Source organism: Heteronotia binoei, chromosome 7, assembly GCF_032191835.1.
Source record: "Heteronotia binoei isolate CCM8104 ecotype False Entrance Well chromosome 7, APGP_CSIRO_Hbin_v1, whole genome shotgun sequence".
Taxonomy (NCBI): domain Eukaryota; kingdom Metazoa; phylum Chordata; class Lepidosauria; order Squamata; family Gekkonidae; genus Heteronotia; species Heteronotia binoei.
In genome coordinates this window covers 88,379,946-88,395,621 of record NC_083229.1, presented here as the reverse complement: position 1 = coordinate 88,395,621, position 15,676 = coordinate 88,379,946, and the positions used below count along the sequence as shown (strand labels likewise).

Genomic DNA, 15,676 nt, shown 5'->3' with positions numbered 1-15,676 from the left:
AAAAGCAGGCTTACTTTAGTAGTTTTGTTAAGGGTCATGGATTCTGTTTTTTGAAGGTTAAAGTGTAGGCTTTAATCAGTTCAAGCTAAATGCTATTTAATTTAAAACATTGTTCCCACCCCTAGGACATTTTATATAAATTGATTTTTAATAATTCAGTTGAAAGAAACTTAAATAAGACAAATCTGAAACAATTTTTTAAAATCATTTTTTACCTGTCCTGATTGTGCAATGACAGAAATAGGTTTTTTTTCTTCTGGAAAACTAATCCATATTTCACATTTCTGTGATAATTTAATATATTTTGTTTACTATCTTTTCCAGTAGTATATGGAACTTGATTATTATCTTGTCTCTGGTAATGCTGTCTGTAATAAAACAATGCTGTACTATTGAAACTTTGGGAAAATAGAACAACTAGCAATACTAAAAGGATTGTTGTTGTTTTTGACATCATTCAAACATTCCAGAATATTCACAACTGTTTAATGTGTTCTGCATTCATATGGTACAGCTACATGCTTGTTTTATCTTTCAATGTAAAGATTTAAAGGAGTATAATTGTTGCTGTTATCACAACACAATAGGGAAGCAGATACCAGTAAGAAGGATTTGTCAAATTGCCTGGAAGAATAAGTAAATTCAGAGGAATACCTGTTGATTATATAAGACAATAAACTGGCAGCAGCATTTTGGAAGCAACACCCTCATCAGTTGTTGAACAAAAGAAGAGGATGGATTTGACCTCAATACCTTGTGAGAATACCTCTAACCACATATTGAACGAGGCATTTAGGAACAAGACAAAGCATAGGGCATTCAACACTGGCAACAGTGACAGCCGTGTATAGCGGGGCAAGGAGAACTGCAGAGAAAGACTAAATACACAGGGATAGCACATCCAGGGTTCCTGGTTCAAGCCCCTTATGAAGAGAATTACTGGATAGGGCTAGAAGGAGTTTCAGGTTCACCTGAGGCTTTGCTCCATGCATAGTCAGCTAGAATGGGGTACTCATGTTAGCTGGCTTCCCCACATGCCAGGGTAGCAAAGCCCCATGCACCATCCCCCTTGTTGTGGACAAGGGGGTTCACTGCTGCCACCTACTCCTATTCATCCTAGTAATCCCCCCAACCATATAAGAGCTGTGACATTTGCTAGGGCATACTTGTGCAAATAGTAGCCCCATGGTGCAGAGTGATAAGCTGCAGTATTGCAGTCCAAGCTCTGTTCATGACCTGAGTTAGATCCTGGCAGAAGCTGGTTTAAGGTAGCCACTGAAGGTTGACTCAACCTTCCATCCTTCCGAGGTTGGTAAAATGAGTATTCAGCTTGGTGGAGGTAAAGTATAGATGACTGGGGAAGGCAAACCACTCCATAAAAAAGTCTGCTGTGAAAACATCGTGATGCGACATCATCCTAGAGTTGGAAATGACTGGTGCTTGCACAGGGGACTACCTTTACCTATTACCTTTACTTGTGCAAACAGACAACCTTCCTAGTCCCTCCTGTTATGTGATTCCTTGGCAAGGACAGCTGAATCTGATAACAGGCAGTGGTGTCTGGACCAATCGCTACCTGTCAAACCCCAAAGATGTGACACACAATCCAAACAGTGTTGTGTAGCAGGTAAATAACGAAGCCCCACACATTGCTTGGTTTGAAGTGAGGTATTTTACTTTGACATCAAAGTAGAACTTGTCAGCATAAGCGCAAAATGACTAAGTTAAAATCATCAGCCTTCTGACCATTTTTATTCATCCCCCAAACAAGCAGACAAGCCCCCTCTTATCTAATTCAAATGCTCCACCTCCTGCTTTCCTTCCAGTAATTCTTGTAGTTTTCCCCTGCTCTGTCCCTCTGTGTTATCAGCAAGAAACTCCTTCTCTGCGGGGCCCCTGTTGTCTTGGATTCACACCCTTAGCCTGTCTGGTTTTAAGCAGAAGCTCCTCTGAGGGGCCTCTTAACAGTAACTCTAAATGTTACATCAGACATTCTCTTTTGAAGGCACAACCATATTTTCCATTATTATTATTATTGAGGTATTCATTAATTATTCAGGGGTCCCTCTTCAGTTGAACAGGATCAGCAGACAGGCAGAATAATTGGGTTGCCATCTCTCTTATTCCGATATCAGTGTCTTTGCAAGCTGCACTGACATACTATACTATAGGATCACTCTGTCCTACTCACTGCGTGCCCATGAGAGAGAAAATTGCTTGGCAAATAGCTGTCTGTAAAGCAGCTTGCAGTGATGCAGAAACTTGGCTACAAGAGAGTTTGTAACCTAATAGCATAGCATGTGCTAAACACAGATTACTGCAACTTTAGGTTGAGTGTAGGCTTAGCAGATGGTTGGCACTGTACTGGGAATGGAATCCATCCTGGAGGGCTGCCTGAAAAGAGCCAAAGGAAACACATGGAAAGGAATGACCATTCCACCATTGCAACTGGAAATGGCAAGTGCATTCCAAACCTAGTGCTGCTGCCAGTTCCTTCTGTCTCTTCCACCTGTGATGTTCCCACATGGTGGGACGTACATTGTTGGGACATCCTGTTGCCATCAAGCTGAATCTAAACTATCCCTTGAGTTGCACTGGAACTGTATTTGCAGTCTGCTAAATATCTCTCACCCTGCACAGCCAGCAGTGGCACTGTTTAAATAGACTGACTGACCATCATATGCTATAGTGGTGTTCTATCCCTTGCCTATTTTTGCAGAGTGTCGTTTTTTGAGGAAAGGGACATTGAAGTCCCCCTGGGTATACTGGAATTGTGCACCATATAGAGACATATAGCCCCATGCCTTTTGCCCTGGTGACATTGTTGTCATTGTATTGGCTTGAGTTATATAGCATTTTTTAAGAGCTGTGATTAGCTTCATTGTGGCTTGGGGACAACTGAGAAGTTGAGAATGGAAAATGGTCATTTATTTATTTCTACCTCTGTATTCTGTGGGACTTGGGGAAAGAATGCAGGCTTCAGAGACTTAGGATGTCAAATAAGCTTTGTTCTGCCCGCAAAGTGTAATTCTGGTGCAAAAATTACACTGACCTGGAGTTTGGGCACAAATTGATTGGTTTTAAATAACATCATGTAAGCCTGTTTATAATGGTTCAATTCCTGAGAAGCTCATTCTTACTGATGACTTTGCCTGGGATGTTAACACATGATAAATTGATGTAAACCACAGTAACTCATATTTGTTGTTCTGCTCTGTTACTTTACACACAATTCATTAAATTATCTGGATGGATGGGAGAATGGGAAATTAAACTTTTTTAGAACCTCTTGCTTTCTTAGTGCTGCATCTGAAACTGTAGTGCACTAGGTGCTTTGGGAATGGCTAATGAGAGAACCAGCTGGTTAAGCAAGAAACCTTGTGTGTGAATTGAAATAAAAATGATAAACATATTTTTGGTGCCTTTTGACTTCTGGCTCAGTTAAAGTGTATGTCCTGGGGTGCAGTCACACGTCACATTAAAAGCGGGCGTGTAGCACTCAAATTTGAACCGCTGAATATTGATTCGATGCAGGGCCAGTCAGACAAGCATCCAAGAATGCGACTCATCCTGTTGTTGAGCGATCAGACATCCAATACTATCATGCTCTTTTCTTGGAGCATGCGTGATCAGATGGTGATTCCTGGGGGGGAAGGGGGGAGTTCCATTGAACATGCGCCCAACTGTTTGGAGGTGGGAAATCAAATGCTGCTTCAGAGGAGGGGGAGGGAAGGGGGGAAGTTTCCAGAATTAACGTTGCTGATTCAAACCAGGGGACTGCCAGGAACTACTTTCCTGGATATTGGCAGTGACAATGATATCTGGAAATCCTCCACATTGAAAAAAAAAATTTTTTTTTCCTTTTCTGAATGGTGGGGTAACATTCCCCCCCCCCCCCCCGATTGTGTTTTGATCGGAGAAGCAGAAGCGTCACCTCAGATTCCCAGATGATCTGGCAATGCGCATGTCTGCTGGGGCTTTAAAAAAACAACAACAACGAAAACAAAGATGGGAGGGGCGGTAAATATTCCAAGGGGCAGTATCACACATGAGCTGTCCAAACAGGAAAAAAACTTTCAAGTGCTGCTTCTGTGAAAAAGAGCCGGACTTTCCGCGCTATCAGATTAATGCGGCATTGATTACCCCAGATGATGCTCGATTGCCAGATGTGGATGTCTGGACGAACATATTTAATCCATCAGCAAGATGTCGCCACTAATGGGACATCTGAACGCACCCCTGGAAAATCTACTGAATGCCATTCTGCAACAATCCAGTTGTACCTGCTTAATAGAACAGCCCACATGGTAGGATTGGAATTGGCAGCTGTAACTTAAGGTGCTTGCAAATTAGAAGAGACGAAGAGAGATACCCCAGAAATGAAAAGTATGCCTTCTCCACTCAAAATTAGCTGACCAGCTGATCCCTCTAAATTAGCTGACCAGTCTAAGTGGTATCAGATTCTTTTCCATCGATTGCCTTGTATCTTTACTCCTTTGGTATTTGGTGCTGGTATTGATGTGATCATGGGTGAATCCACACTTATTCCACAGCTGTGCAGATCTGAGCATTGAGGAGTGTTTGAGTGGCCTGGTGTGACTGAGTGTCCCTTCCCCTTCTCCTTCCTCTACTGTCACAGCTGCTATTCTGGCATTATGGCGTGTTGGAAGGTGATTATATTCTGTATTTCAAAAGAATACTGTTCCTTACATTGTTCTGCTCATGTAATTCTGGAATTTTAATGTCTGTCACCAAAACATTATATGTATTAGAGGTCTTACCTTGACAGCCATAAGAATGTATTAGTCTATTCCGAGAGCAAAAAGAGAAGTAAAGATATGCTATTTATTTATTTAGAATATTGTTATGCCATATCTGCAGAGTCCTGCTTGAGGTGGCTTGCAATTAAAACCCCCGGTATAAAACAAAAGCCATTAAATAAACCCTCAGAGGTACAAAAACAAAACACCAAAGAGATAAGAGTAAAAAGGCTTTAGTATAGAATACAATGACTCAAGAATGTAAACAACTCTCAGAATATAAAAGAGGATAAGAACACAATACTATGAATGGGCAAAAATGTGACAATGTATTCAGTCAATGGCACAAGAAATGAACCTCTAATGGCAAGTCACACATTTAAATATAATACAGCCACAACAGTAAAATAGATGTGTGAATTCTGACCAGAGGAAGCAGCAAACTTTAGCTGACTTCCTCTGTGAGGCTCCTGTGTTGGAGGGACCTGGGAAGTGTTTTTGGGTTGCCCTCTGTGTTGCCTTCTGGGAGATCTCTCGTGACTTTCTCTGTTGCCTTACTGCTTCTGGTGGTCAGCTGTATTGCTCTTTGAGACCCCTGATGTGGGTTGATGGGGATCAACTTCACCTGCAGCAGGGCTGTACTGCTTTCTGGCCACCTCTCACCCCTATTAGAAGTCTCTAAAGATCTGCATAGCTGAGGATCAATGGGAGCTGTGGTTAAGGTTTCCTGCACGGAGGCTTCCTCTTGGGAGAACTGTGGCAATCTTCACATTTGGTCCTGCAACTCCTACTGAAGCCTTGTTTCTCATATGGCAGATCTTTTATGGCCGTATGAAGTGGCCAGAAAGTGGGACTGAAGAGCTTCATTTGTCTACCACAGTAGTATTGGCAACAGGCAGTTATGAGATTACTTGTCTATACTCAAGGTACAACCCCCTCTTAAATAGGGTGAGAAGTGGCCAGGAAGTGGGAGAAATACCTCATTTCATATACTCTGTTGGACTGTGAAATAGAACGTAATCTTCATTCCGCTGAAACAGCAGTTGGATTTGTATTGATTTTTTTTTGTAGAGTAGATCATATCCTAAGTTTGGATTTTGTGATGTTCAATATAGCATGAGTGTGTGAAATTACACAACATATCCAAAACTGGGTGAGAGCCATCCAGTTTTTTAAACTTAATCTAGGGTTGCCAGGTCTGTGTTGGAAATTACCTGGAGACATTGGGGGTGGAGTTGGGAGAGGGTGGGATTTGAGGAGGGGTGGTGGAACTTCAACATGGCACAATGCCATAGAGTCCACCTTCCAAAGCAGCCATTTTCTCCAGGGGAGCTGATCTCTGCCAGCTGGAGATTAGTTGTAAAAGCAGGGGATCTTAGGCCCCACCTGGAAACTGGCAACCCTAATAAATCTCATCAACTTCTTCTCCATACATAACTCCTGTGTCACATGTCTTTTATATATTCAGTCCCATGATCCTTGGTACAGCCTATTTTGCTGGTTAAAGGAAACCCCTCTTTTTTGCCTGTAAAAAAACCTGGTTGAATTCAACCTATTCTGTTAGGTAACTGCATGTCATGCAATTACCTAACAAGGACAAGCAACTTGGGAAGTGAAAAACCCATTGTGTTTGTCTTCTGGCTTAGTGCCAGAAAGGCTATCATTTTAAGTGAACACAATCTCTCCTTATGCTTTGGTTAAAACTGAATGAGCAGATACAGCAGTATGATTGGGTCTTAATTTTGTTTGGACTTTTTCCTCTGCTTTTCTTACCTTCAGTATATGTTAGTGATTGGAATAGTCAGTTGCTTATGAAACAGGAGTAGATAGTCATAGAGATTTTTTTTTAAAAGCCCATTCACTGTTGTAGACACTTTTGTATAACCTACAGGTAACATATGCTAAATATTTTTATATATTTTCACTTATGACAGAGAAGGAGGCTAGTTGATATTTCTCATGTTAAATGTATCCAGCTCTCCTGTTTTAATATAAACCATTTCCCTGAATTTCCTACCCCATATTATCTTCAAATGTAATAACCATTCCCTCTATCCCTTCATCCAAATCATTTATAAGGATGTTGAACAGAACAGGTCCCCAGACAGATCTTTCAGGCACACCACTTGTCACTCCTCTCCAAGAGGATGAGGAACTATTAACAAGCACTCTTGGGTGTGATCTGTCTAACAGTAATAGGATCCAAACCACATTTTACCAACTTGTCAGAATGTCACATGGACAGTGACATGGACACATTGCCACACATCAGATGGATCACTCTCTTTTTCAGGATAATTCCCCTTCCCACTGGCCAGTTTATTAGCAGCAGGGAGGTGGGGTCTGGGAATGGGGGACCCCCAACTCCACTGTAGGGTCTGGCAGCCCTACATGCAGTTGATTTGGGTTATGCATGATCATGCATTAAGAATGGATTTAATGGATTAAGAATGGATTTAAAGTGAAAGAGGCTTATGCAGAGCTACTGTTAGGTTCGTAAAAAGGTTTCCACAAACTTGACAGCTGATATGGGTTCAGGATTTGCAATTAGAATTACCTTTTCTTAGCTATATTACTGGCTAGGATTGAAGAGCTTCATTTGTCTACCACAGTAGTATTGGCAACAGGCAGTTATGAGATTACTTGTCTATACTCAAGGTACAACCCCCCCCAACCCCCCCCCCCCCCAGACTTGTAGAAACTAAAACAAAACCTACTCTGCCTGTACACTTGTATAATGTCTTCCCATTGATTCTGGTCATGCCTTGATTAAAGAGGCATTGTCCCCTCTTGAAGGAAACATTTAGATAGGATTGCGCTAGTCATCTTGTGTATAAGGGTTTTTTTTAAAGTACTGTTTTTTTTTGCAGTTTTTAAAGATGAATTTTGCAGCAACACCACCAGATAATTGCATTATGATTATATTACTTTTGTTATCCAATCTCTTTAAAGCAGATCTCTCTTCCAGACTGGCCTGAGAATGACTCCTTCTCAAGTTGAAGGCTTGATCCATTGCTTCCGCTTAGGGAAGGCCCCCGGAACAGACCTTATCCCAAACAATTTTTTTCAAATTAAATCCATCTTGGTGGGCCGAGAGATCTTTGCTCCATTGTTTTTGCAAATAAACTTGAATGGGATCATCCCAAAATTTTGGTGGCACACAATAATAGCTCCAATCTTTAAGAAAAGTCAACTCTTATAACTCCAATATGGTTTAAGACTGTTTTTGATAAACTTTTGGTTCTTTGTGTTAACCTGGACACTGTCCAACCCCTGGGCTTACATGCAGCATTCACTTTGGTGGGAAATCATGTAAAATTAATCAGCCACCAAAGCTCTGCCTTTAGAGCGTGCCTCAACTATTCATCTCAGGTTTTTGGTATTCCCCTCTTTCCTCCTATATCCATCTGTTGACATGTCAAAGCCTGTTAAGGGAGTTTATTCTGGCCAGACTAAATGCTCACTTCTCAGCAGTTATGAGGGGTAGGTTCATATAGAATGAATCTACCCCTATCCTTTAGGTAAGTTAACATGATAGTACGTATCCTTCTGGAGTGTCCTTTGTATGCTAATCTCAGGTGTTAAATTTCACCATGTTTGCAAGGTCATTCTGACATATATTCTTATGATGTAGTTACCTTTCTGCTTCCTGACAGGGATCCAAAAAGAACTCTTATCAGTTGCAGTTTTTTTGTACTCCTTTCGTCTATTGGATAATAAGTGATTAAGAACAACTATTCAGTGTTCAAGATCAATGTATCACAGAAATTTTATTGGATAAAAGGAAAGGAATCAGATACTTTTCAAGTTAGTACAAGATGAACTATCTCTAATTCAACAGGCTAATCATGGAGAATATTTGAAAAGGAGGTATTATTGCCATAGTACGACAGGTCAAGGAAATAAAATCAGCGGAAGAGGTGATCCATAGAACATGGCAATAATGGTTTCAAAAGACTGGAAGGTGAGATGGGAGAGCAGCATTTTTTTTGGGGGGGGAGGTAAGTAATAATAATAGCTTAGAGTGGCCATTAAAGAGAAAGAACTATGGGAAGGAGAGTTAAATGTAGGTATGGCACAGGGTGTGTGACTGCTGCAAATAAAGGCAGAGCTTTGGATTAAAAGTGTGTTTTAAAGAGAGGTGAGATCAAAGAAGAAGCAACATTGGCAGGGACTACTTCTCTCATGGCTTTTAGTCACTAGTATGTGGTTTTTAGATTCATGATGTATTGATGAGATACAGAAACCAATTATGAGGGATTGTGAGCTTATATTGTTTTCCCTTATCTTCCGTTAGCCTTCTGCTTTGTGCAGTGTTGCAGATCAATTTTATATATGCATGTAAGAGCATCTGCTGACATGCGCAGTTTTGACATCCCCTTTTATGCCTTGCATTTCCTTCTCATCGACATTTACAACTCAGTTTCGTACATTTCCCACGCTGATATGTAGTTCAATGTACCTTTTGTCTTGATGATGGTATGTGAATAATTCATGATTTAAACCCATCCTGCCTGCTTTCTCGGAGACCACATGTGAGATGCAGACTGAAGTCTATGGATTAAAGTGCATAAGCAATCCATCTCTAGAGAGCAATATACTTTTAACCATAGCAGGAAACTTTAGTATTGTTTGTAAAATGCTTGTATAGCACATATACTGCACGCACCTCCAGTTAGGCATATCGTATCCAGTTTATAAATCTTTATTTAAAAGTATGGTGCCAACTATGAGATTTGGGGTGGAGCCTGGGGAGGGTGAAGTTTCATGGTAGGAGAGGACTCAGCAGTTATGATATTCCACGGAGTCTACCCTCTGAAACTACCGTTTTCTGATCAGCTGTAATTTTAGGAGAACTCTAGCTTCCACCTTGAGATTGGCAACACTATGTAAAAGTTTTGAATTTGCCTTTGGATAGAAAACCGGTTTTAGTTAGTTTTGCATTGGCTGCTATCTGGTATGTCCATTTATGGAACAGAACATACGCAGACTGCTATATAGTTTGAGGTCTCCACTATAAAAACAAAGTAGGCCTTGGGCCAAGTGTAGGGTGGGTTTATTGCCAACTGATATTTGAATAAGGCAAGTTTTTCCATGGTCTTTTCTCTCACAACATGTTCATTTGCTTGTTTCAAAAAAATGTATATTTTATTTATTCAAAACATTAGCTGTCTTTCAAGGAGACTTGCAATATAGGTAAAATACATAAAATAGAATACATAAAACCCAAAATATATGGGTTGCCTCTGAGATCCTGCTCAATGAATTTCATGGCTACATCCAGGGCTTTTTTTGTAGCAGGAACTTCATTGCATTTTACACCCAATGTAGCCAATCCTCCAAGAGCTTACAGGGCTCTTTGTACAGGACCTACTGTAAGCCCCATTAGGATTGGCTACATCAGGGGTGTGTGGCCTAAAATGCAAAGTTCCTGCTACAAAAAAAGCCCTGGCTATATGTAAGGTTTCTGCTTAACTGAAACTGAAACTTTTTCTTCCCTTTTTTTGTCAATTGTGAGCGTCTGTAGGTATATATTATTCTCACAGCAGTACAAAGCATTTCTACAGTTGATATTCTTTACATTGAAGAGAAGGGCAAACATGAGTTTCCCTCTCTCATTTGCTCATTTATTTCTCTGTCCCTTCATACTCAGTCTAGGATAAGTAGCCTTCTGTTGGTTAATCACTTGCTAGCTAATAAACTGGAGGCCTAAAGTGAGTGCATGTCCAAGCACACTTTTGGGTAGCTACACCGCAATATTTTCATTGGAGTGAACATCCCCATCAGATCTCTACTCCTGTGGGCTTCCCTATAAGACCCCACATGTGAGTTCAGTAGATAATACCAATGCAATAGAGGATGGCATTTTCTAGATCCAATAGTAAGCACAACAAAATAATGCATGACCTAAACAATTTTTGTGTGTGAAAAAAAGCATATGCAGTGTGTTCTAGAAAGTCATGATTAAGGTTAAAAGACACTTGTAGGATGTTGTATGTCTGTTTGCATCAAAGTGAGTTTGGATTTTTTGGGGGGGTTGAGAGAGAGAGAGAGTAAGAGTTGAATATGCCTTTCCCCCCCAAATGCTATAATATTTATCCTTATCCATCCTAGGAAAAATTCACAATGATCAGTAGATTGATGAATTCCCCTTAACAATTTCCAAATTGATAATTGTACATTGTGCTACCTTACAAACTTGCCTAAACTTAAGCCACAACCTCTGCATGTTGTGCTACCTTACAAACTTGCCTAAACTTAAGCCACAACCTCTGCATTGTACATGCTTTCCCACTGAAGCAGAGAGCTAAAACAATTGCTGAAAGGCATGATTTTATCTGTCAGAAGTGGTTTATTTTATAATCATTTCAACGACCTTATATATTATGTTTTCTGATTTAAAAATAAAAATGTAATATACTGTTGCAGCATTGTCATCCAAATAAATCTCTAATTGATTTTCAGAACAGGATGCCTGTAGCCGTATAATAAACCCCAACAACAGATTTACTATATGCATGAGATTGCTCATGGAAGATAAGTAAATTTATTGGCCATCCTTCCAAAATGCAGACACATAGACACTTAAGGTCATCATTACAGCATCAGTTAAAGGAAAGTTGGAAAAAATGGAGTTACAGTATATGCACACTGATACCAACCACAGGTTGTGAGTTAAAAATCCTAGTCTCTCCAGTGGTCCTAATATATGTATATGGCTGGCTACACATCAAGTGAGAGCAGATGCACAATTTGACCCATTTATCCTCCTATGTCGCCAAGTTTCCAGCAGCTCAGTGCCAGCAAGCTCAAGAATGGGGTTTGATGGACAAGCTGTTTTGTCTTCATCCAGAAGATCAATTCTCCATTATACCCTATGGGAATCTGTCTCCATAGAGTATAATGGATTGCCCAGCAGACATTCCCCACCCTGCTTTCTGATGACCCTGAAGTGGGGGGAGGGTCTCCAAACTGGGGGATCCCCTGCCCCCACCTGGGAATTGGCAACCCTAGACTGTTATTTCTATCTTTATATTAAAACACGGTCAATCTTTGAACTTTTAAACTTCATAGTAATAACTAATTTACAGCGCTCTCTCAATCTTGGCCTTCTGTCATTCTGCTTAGGTTCCATCTGAGGAGAAACACAAAGTGAATGTTACACTTGCATAATAATTGGCTTCTCCCAATAACTACAGCACTTTTAAGACCAACAAAGTTTTATGTACTCCAGCTTTGTTCTATTGACCAGGGGTACCATACTGTGGCTAATGAGCCACATGTGGCTCTTTGATAAATATTGTGCGGCTTTTGAAGCCCCCGTCAGCCAGCTTGGAGAAGGCATTTCTTTCTTTAAATCACTTCTTCAAGCCAAAGCAGCTGGCAGCTTGGAGAATGCATTTAAGTTAACATTGGGTGCGGTCACACGTCAGATTAAAAGCGGGTATGTAGCGCTCAAATTTGAACCGCTGAATATTGATTCGATGCAGGGCCGATCAGACGAGCATCCAAGAATGCGACTCATTCTGTTGTTGAGCGATACTATCACGCTCTTTTCTTGGTGTATGTGTGATCAGATGGTGATTTCTGGGGGGGTGTGTGTTCCATTGAACATGCGCCCAACTGTTTGGAGATGGGAAATCAAATGTTGCTTCAGAGGCGGGGGGTGGGAAGAGGGGAAAGTTTCCAGAATTAACGTTGCCGATTCAAACCAGGGGACTGCCAGGAATTACTTTCCTAGAAATTGGCAGTGACAATGATATCTGGAAATCCTCCACATTGAATTTTTTTTCTCCCTGTTCTGAATAGTGGTATAATGTCCCCCCCCCCCTCCGATCCTGTGTTGATCGGAGAAGCAGAAGCATCACCTCAGATTCCCAGATGATCTGGCAATGCGCATGTCTGCTGGGGCTTTAAAAAAAAAAAGGTGGGAGGGGCGGTAAACATTCCAAGGGGCACTGTTGCGCATGAGCTGTCCAAACAGGGAAAAAAACGATCTTGTGCCGCTTCTTTGAAAAAGGGCGGGACTTTCTGCGCTATCAAATTAATGCGGCAATGATCCGTAGCAAGCCAGGATGACCCTGGATGACACTCGATTGCCAGATGTGGATGTCTGGACAATCATATTTAATCTGTCAGCGAGACGGAGCTATGTCGCCAGTAATGGTACATCTGAACGCACCCATTGCTTTCTTTCCGCCTCTCTCTTCCTTCTCCCTCCCCATCTGATTTATTTTCCTTCCTTCCTTCCTTGCAGCTCTCAAACATCTGATCTTTATGTCTTTCAGCTCTCAAACATCTGAGGTTTATTCTATGTGGCTCTTACATTAAGCACATTTGGCCATCCCTGCTTTGGACCAGCACGGCTGCCCACCTGGATCTATCTACAACACTACCAGTTTTTATTCCATATTGCTATACACTCCATGAACCCTGACAGCATTGTGGGCCAATCTCCTCTGCCTTTTCTAGTGTGACACCTTGCAGAACATGATTGGAAGAGAAAGACATTGGTGGGGGAGCACCAGATATTTGTCCCTATCCCACCCCATTTGTGGGTGAACTCGTCAGAGCAGGAATGGAATGGAAAGTCTGTGAGAGGTGCAATTTAATTGTTTCACCTTTTCCTGGTCAGATGACTTGTGAAAGTGAGGAGGCAGTTAGTGGTTTTTTCAACCCTTGAAGTAACTTTCTTGCTCAGCTCTTTAGCAGAATTTAGTCCTGATCTGCAGAGTTTGCTTTGACTGTAGGCAGCCTGGCTAATCACAGGACAGTAACTCCTTTTCTGTTCAGCTCTTTGTGTAGTGTCCTTGTCTTTCCTTCAACTCGTCTTCTTATGCAGTAGCTGCCAAACAGAACACGTCTCTATTTTGTCATACAACGGTTTTCAGTATTCTTGGGACTTTGTTCCAATATTCTAGCATCCATTTTATCCACCTATGCTGAAGAACCAGCCTTTGAAGAATACATATATAGGCATCTGGGAGGTTCAGTTCAACACAGGCAGCATTCAGGAGAACTCCCAGATGGGCATGAGGCCTCAGCTAGGCCATCAGACTGCAAGGCTTTAAAAGAGTAAACTAGGCAGGTCATGAAATATGAAGCCTCTGAACAAATTTAAGGATAATTGGTTATATTGATATTGTTATGTTTTTATCTTGTACTCCAGACAGTGTTGTAAATAGGGTTGTCAGCTGTGGGCTGGGAAATTCGTGGAGATTTTTTTTCTAGGGAGGAGTGGAGCTTGAAGAGGGCTTGGTTGGGGAGAGGATAGTCCTTATAAGGGTTTAATGCCACAAAGTTCACATCCCAAAGCAACCGTTTTATCCAAGGGAACTGATGTCTGTAGCTCTGGAGATCAGTAATTCTGGGAGATCTCCGGCTACCAGCTGGAAGTTTGGAACTCCATGACAGTGATGTACTGTAATCCTTCCCTGTTTATCATTGTAACACAGTGTATAGTGATACTGTGGGGGGAAAGTTGAATGTTCGAAGTTTTCACCCTGCATTTTTATAACCCTGGCAATAAACCAGAACATCTCTACCTGATTCTATAAAAGAATTCACTTATTGGCACTTTCTGGATCAGCTCAGCCATTTATGATTCATCACTGAATGCAGGCCAACAACCTTCCTAACAATTGTGTTCTTTATTTGTAGAATCTATTGTGAAAATACACGTGAAAAATGCTCATTTCTGGGCATGTATTAATTGAGGGTTTTGCTAGCAAAATATATGAATATTTTGGAGACAGATTGTGTGTCCCTCTCCATACATGCATTTCCAAGGAAAACACAGTTTGTGCATGCACATGTATACAGTGTTGTATGTATATTTAGTGCTTGGGAGCATTTTCCAGAGCACAAGAAGTGATATTTGGAGTGACCTTGAGTTGCGTCCCTGTGAAAAAATTACAGTGGTTGTCTTGGAAGATGTTTTGTCTGATTGTACTGAACATCTATTAAAATATCCCAAGGTTTCTGGCTCTAAATTAGCATACAAGCTTCCTGTCAAATATTCATGTTACTTTGAATGTGGAGCATTTTTAAAACAGTTGATAAAACTAATTTGGAAGATTATAATTTATTTGGTCAAGAAAATAAAAGATATTAAAAATCCAGGCTCATGTTTGTCATTGTATATGAGTATAAAACAAGCAAAATAGCCATAGTGCTGATAGTGCCAGAGGGAGATTGGGATGTCTGGATTCCATTCTCTTCCTAGCCTTGTTGTTCTTCGCTGTATGAGCTTTCTTTTCTCAGCCCACGCTACCTCACAGGATTGCGGTTGGGAATACATTAGTAAAAAAGGTAAATGTTGGCCTCTCTGAGTTATTTTAAGAAACAATGGGCTAAAAATGTAATAAAATAGGATACATATTACACTGATTGAAACCCACACAGTAGTGCAACTGAAATGTGCTGTTGAGACTTTAGATCAGGGTTCCCCAACATGGTGTCCATGGGCACCATTGCATCTACCTCAAGTCCTTTCTTGAAGGTCCCCTAGTGGTTTAAGAAAGTGGATGGTGCCAAAAGGGGGTCTTGCCCAGGAGGGCTTCTGATTGGCCATTGGAGATCTGATTTGGCTGTGCAGATTAAGATAACGTTGCTTTGGTGGCAGTTGCCATTACAGTATTGGCTTTATTCTCTCTCACTCTTTCTCAGTATATTTTTTAAAATTACTCCCCTTATACCCTGCCTTTGGACTTCCTGTGTTGGGGGGGGGAGGGCTCTGCTTCCTGTGGTGCCCATTTTGTGATTACACTTACCATCCTGTCTCAGAATTCCAGATGTGCCGACAGGCACACAAAAGTTGGAGACCTCTGCTTTAGATATTTTTTTTTCAGGGACATTTGAAAAGCAGCTTCAGTGTTTAGTGCTTGGGTGTTCAGTGACTACTTAAATAAACTCCG

General features: G+C 41.1%; 1 protein-coding gene across 1 annotated transcript in view; it reads left to right on the top strand.

The window, feature by feature from the left end:
• Positions 1 to 15,676, top strand: part of PIEZO2 (piezo type mechanosensitive ion channel component 2) — a 399,620-nt gene that overhangs the window by 12,159 nt on the left and 371,785 nt on the right. The gene's annotated exons all lie outside the window — the stretch shown is intronic.